General features: G+C 40.6%; 1 non-coding gene across 1 annotated transcript; it reads left to right on the forward strand.

Moving 5' to 3' along the window:
* The first annotated feature begins 3,454 nt into the window (after positions 1–3,454).
* Positions 3,455–3,561, forward strand: LOC113000314 (small nucleolar RNA R71). The gene has a single exon (XR_003265604.1). It is a non-coding gene; the product is annotated as a small nucleolar RNA R71 (small nucleolar RNA).
* Positions 3,562–5,939: the final 2,378 nt, after the last annotated feature.

Consider the following 5,939-nt stretch of genomic DNA (forward strand, 5'->3'; position numbering starts at 1 on the left):
AATCAGCCTTCTTCAACAAGTACTTTAGAGCTGCATGGTCAGTATAAACAATAATGCGAGTACCAAGCAAATAAGATCGAAATTTTTCAAGAGCAAAAACTATGGCTAGAAGCTCTTTCTCAGTAGAAGTATAATTTGCTTGGGCAGCATCTAAAGTCCTAGAAGCATAATATATCACCTTGGGCAATTTATCAATTTTCTGAGCAAGGACAGCCCCCAATGCATAATTTGATGCATCACACATAAGCTCAAAAGGGGCTGTCCAATCGGGTGCCTGGATGATGGGGGTGGTAGTCAACGCTCTTTTGAGGCAATCAAAAGCCTCTTTGCATCTGTCATTAAAGTCAAACTCCACCTCCTTTTGCAACAAGTTGGACAGTGGAAGGGCTACTTTGCTAAAATCCCTTATAAAGCGCCTGTAGAATCCTGCATGACCAAGAAAAGATCGCACCTCTCGCACACAAGAGGGGTAAGGCAATTGTGAAATAACAGAAATTTTTGCAGGATCTACTTCAATACCCTTATTGGAAATAATGTGGCCTAAAACTATACCTTGCTCAACCATAAAATGACATTTTTCAAAATTTAGAACAAGGTTAGTTTCAATGCATCTATTCAAAACTTTTTCCAAACTATTCAAACAACCATCAAAAGAGGATCCATATACAGTGAAATCATCCATAAACACCTCTATGCAATTTTCTAAAAAATCACTGAAAATACTAATCATGCACCGCTGGAAGGTACCAGGGGCATTGCACAGGCCGAAAGGCATCCTCCTATAAGCAAAAGTGCCGAAGGGGCAGGTGAATGTGGTCTTTTCCTGATCCTCAGGAGCAATAGTAATTTGCATATAACCAGAAAAACCATCAAGGAAACAGTAGTGGGATTTACCTGCCAGGCGTTCAAGCATCTGGTCAATGAATGGCAGGGAAAAATGGTCCTTTTTGGTAACCTGGTTCAGCCTCCTATAGTCAATGCAGACTCTCCAACTGTTCTGCACCCGAGTAGGAATCAGCTCCTCCTTCTCATTTCTGATCACTGTGAGGCCAGTCTTCTTCAGGACTACCTGGACGGGACTCACCCATTGGCTATCGGAGATAAGATAAATGATTCCAGCTTGTAAAAGCTTGGTTATCTCCTTCTTTACTACATCAAGAATCACCGGGTTGAGTCTTCTCTGTGGTTGTCTTACTGGTTTAGCTCCATCCTCTAAATTTATTCGATGCATACATGTGGATGGGCTAATACCAGGAATGTCCGCTAGGGTCCAGCCTATAGCCTTCTTATGCTTCTTGAGAACTGACAACAACTTCTCCTCTTGTTCATCAGCAAGGGAGGCAGATATAATCACTGGAAAACTCTTGCTATCATCCAAGTAAGCGTATTTTAAATTTGATGGCAGAGGCTTCAATTCTGGTGTGGTCGGCTGGACAGTGGTAGAAGGAGATGGTTTCTCAGCCTTTACCTCATAAAGAAAGTCAGAGGTATGTGTACTTCCTGAAACATGGTTAGTCCTATCTGACTCTATAAAATCAATCTCAAGAGGTAAAACACCACCACCAGGCATGCAATCAATATCACTCTCAGATTCACTCTCAGCATCAAATTCAGACATATGATCAAGTACAATTTCAGACTCAATGCATGAAGAGTGAGAGGCATGCAGATTAGAATAAAGATCAGTCATGTATTCATCAACAACATGGTCAATTATTTCAGCACGAAATACAGAAAGATCTTCAGATGGGTATTTCATAGCATCCAGAATATTAAAATGAACAGTTATGTCACCAAATTCCATAGACAGTGTGCCTGCATAAACATCTATCTTAGTTCTAGCAGTTTTCATAAAGGGTCTGCCTAGAATGATGGGAACTGATCCTTGAGAAAATCCATCTTCTATTTCAAAATATAAAAATCAACAGGGAAAATCAGTTCACCAACTCTAACTAAGACATCTTCTATGAAACCAACAGGGTAGGCAACACTTCTATTAGCTAAATGAATTACCACATCAGTTGACTGCAAGGGGCCTAGAGATAGAGAATTAAAAATAGACAGAGGCATAACACTAATAGAAGCTCCTAAATCTAGCATGGCATTGTCAAACTTACTATTCCCTATGATACAAGGTATGCTGAATGTACCTGGATCTTTGCATTTTTCAGGAATTTGAGGAACAGATTTACCAATCAATGCGGAGACATTTTTGCCCATGCTAATTCGTTCACTTCCTTTAAGCTTCTGCTTATTAGTGCACAGCTCCTTCAAGAATTTGGCATATCTTGGAATTTGCTTTATTGCATCCAATAGAGGTATGTTTACCTCTACTTTTCTAAACGTTTCCAAGATCTCTTTCTCTGCCTCTTCCATTTTTTTGTTGGAAACTGCTCTTGGAGGGAATGGAAGAGGGGGAATGTGCTGCTTCTGCAAATCAGAATTACCTGTGGAAGAAGATTCACCTGCACAGAAATTGTTAGGTAAATTTTTGTCATCACCTTTTTCTGGAATAGAGTGAAGTTTGGCAGGTTCATTTGCAGATGAGGAAGGTGCTACGGGTTGAGGTCCTTGACACTGCTTTCCCGACCTCAATGAAATGGCACTGACATTTTTGGGATTTTGGACAGCTTGAGAAGGCAGCTTGTCAGAATTCTGGGACTGTTGTTGATTCAATTGGGTAGCTAATTGTCCCATCTGATTGGTTAAGCTCTGAATGGAGGCCCTGGTCTCTTGCTGAAACTGCATGTTCTACATAGTCATTTGCCTCACAAGTTCTTCGAGGGAAGGTTGTGGAGGGGCCTCAACTGTTGGCTGTTTCTGGGGTTGTTGCTGTTGTTGGATTGGTGGAGGAATGTATGGTCTGCTTGGGCCAGCAGCATTTTGGAAGGAAGGAGCAGGCTGCTGTTGTTGTTGCTGAGGGCTGGACCATCTGAGGTTAGGGTGATTCCTCCATCCAGGGTTGTATCTGTTGCTGGAAAGGTCATAATTGTTCTGCTGTGGTTGGTTTTGCTGCTGAGGTTGAGGAGGTCTATTGTAAATATTTGTAGCATAAGCTTCAGGCTGCTCAATTGCTCCAGGTTGCTGCATGGAAGGGCAAAGGTCTGTATGGTGGTCAGCAGAGGAGCACAAACCACAAACCCTTGCAACAGGTACAGATTTCTGATTCAAGGCCAGCTGGGTTACCAAGTTAACCAATGCATCCAGTTTGCCTTCAAGCTTCTTAGTTTCAGATGATGCAGATGGGTTTGTAGCTACCTCATGCACTCCTCTAATGACTATGGCATCATTTCTGGCGCTAAACTGCTGGGAGTTGGAAGCCATCTTCTCAATTAAATTTCTGGCTTCAGCAGGAGTCATGTCTCCAAGGGCTCCACCACTGGCAGCATCTATCATACTTCTCTCCATATTACTGAGTCCTTCATAAAAATATTGGAGAAGAAGCTGTTCTGAAATCTGATGGTGGGGGCAACTGGCACATAGTTTCTTAAATCTCTCCCAGTACTCATACAGGCTCTCTCCACTGAGTTGTCTAATACCTGAGATATCCTTCCTGATGGTTGTGGTCCTGGAAGCAGGGAAAATTTTTTCTAAGAATACTCTCTTAAGGTCATCCCAACTTGTGATGGACCTTGGAGCAAGGTAATACAACCAGTCCTTTGCCACTCCCTCTAATGAATGAGGAAAAGCCTTCAGAAATATGTGATCCTCTTGGACATCTGGGGGTTTCATGGTGGAGCAGACAATGTGAAATTCTTTCAAATGTTTGTGCGGGTCTTCACCTGCAAGGCCATGAAACTTTGGAAGCAAATGAATCAGTCCAGTTTTAAGAACATATGGGACATCCTCATCGGGGTATTGGATGCACAAGCTTTCATAGGTGAAATCAGGTGCAGCCATTTCCCTTAGAGTCCTCTCACGAGGTGGAGGTTGTGCCATGTTCTCAGAATGTGCAAAATCAGAATGCTCAGAATCAGAATGCTCAAAATTATAATGCTCAAGATCAGGATGTTCAAAATCACCAATAACAGAATGCACAGATTCACCAGTTATGGAATGCTCAGAATGATCAAAAGGTATAAAATGATGCCTAACTAATCTATGAAATGTCCTATCTATCTCAGGATCAAAGGGTTGTAAGTCAGATGGATTGCCTCTAGTCATACACTACATTCAGGATGCACACAACTAGTTGCCTTGTCATGTAAATAAAGGTGTAGGTTTGAACTACAGCTACCCTCAAATGATATCCAAATGACTTGAAATTTTTTGAGCAACCTTATAAAATGATGAGAAGATAGCACAAAAAATTTCAGACAAAAATTCAAAGTCTAACTATGAAAGCTAAAATTGGTAGGTTAAGAAAAATAAGTGAATAAAACTTGAAAAATAAAAAACTTTTGACAGAATCGCTTTTTTTGGACGATGGAGACCTTAGCCGGCCTACGGCCGGCTGTCACGGCGTAGGAAATTTTTTTCTACCCCAAATGCATATATAATAATTGCGATTCTGATAACCGGAGCAAAAGTTATGGCCGTTTGAAGTTTTGACAAACACAAAATTTGCTAGTTTTTTTGGAACTTTCAAATCTGACCAAACTAAAGGCTCTAGCTATTTTCCCCACAAAATATGGATTAAAAGAAGTTACCACAAAAAAATTCAGCCAAAAATAACAACCCTAGCTACTAAAACAAAAAATCCCAATTAATTCAGCATGGGTGGTCGCTAAAATCCGTCTCTAATTGATTTCTACTACTACTCTGTTTTTCCGCAAGCTGATTTCTACTACTACTCTGTTTTCAAGCACAATCTTCACAGCAAAACACCCAAGACTGAAACAGGGGAAACGCTTAATGGTAAAACTGAAACAGAACACACATTAAACAAAATACCAGGACACTAATCAACACTAACACACATACTAACACAATACTAACAATTAAACATAAAACACGAAAGGATTAAACACACAACACTAGCTAGCTATTATGAACCTTTGGACACTGCTCCCCGGAAACGGCACCAAATTTGATCGAGGCCGTACCCGAATCAAATAAACATGAAAATGCAGTAACTAGGAAGTGATCCTAGGTCGTTTCCCAACGCGCAGTGACAAGCCAAATGTTCATAATATGCTTGCAGTAACAGTAACGATGGGGGGGGGGGGGGGTTGGTTGTTTGGTAATTAAAGAGCAGAACAAATAAAATGGAATACGAAACTACTAATATTAAAAACGGGTTGTTTCCTCTGATTCAGAAGCCACTCTCTTATCCTGGGTTATGGAGAATTCGTCCCTAACAGTCAACCACTTAATCCAACCCTATTTCAATTTACTAAGCGAAAATCAACTTAGGGTTTTCAATACGTGATTAGGCACCACATACACCAGTTAGCCCTTCATCCATTAAGCATGAACGCAAGTTAGGCTCAGAGGCAATTAATCGAACACGAAGCGTGAACTGATTAATATTCACGAAATTGGGATAACTGGTGAAGGGAAAACTGCCAGGAAACCACATTACAAGCGAAACCTCAAAGAGAGTTGGGCTTCGTCCTCAAAAGGAAACAACACCAGAAAATCTAGCCTTCCATGGATTCAAATAGAAAATGCAATTGAAACATGAAGCAGAAACGTAAATGAACGGAAACGTAAATGAACAGAAACGTAAATGAACATAAATGTAAAATGGAACAGAAACGTAAATGAGAGTAGAAGAAGATGCAAGAACGAAATTGTAATTAGAAGCAGAAAATGTAAAATTGCATTACGAACTTAGAAGCATCAAAACAGAAAAACGAAAAACCCTAAAACAAAGCTCTGAATAATGAATAGCATAACAGAATAGAATGCCCTGCACGAATCCCAAGGCAGCTATTTAAAAAGAGTCACTCAAAGTCACTGGGCCCTATTACAATACTCTGGCCCAAAACGAAATA

The sequence above is a fragment of the Glycine max genome, chromosome 18 (genome assembly GCF_000004515.6).
Source record: "Glycine max cultivar Williams 82 chromosome 18, Glycine_max_v4.0, whole genome shotgun sequence".
Lineage (NCBI taxonomy): Eukaryota > Viridiplantae > Streptophyta > Magnoliopsida > Fabales > Fabaceae > Glycine > Glycine max.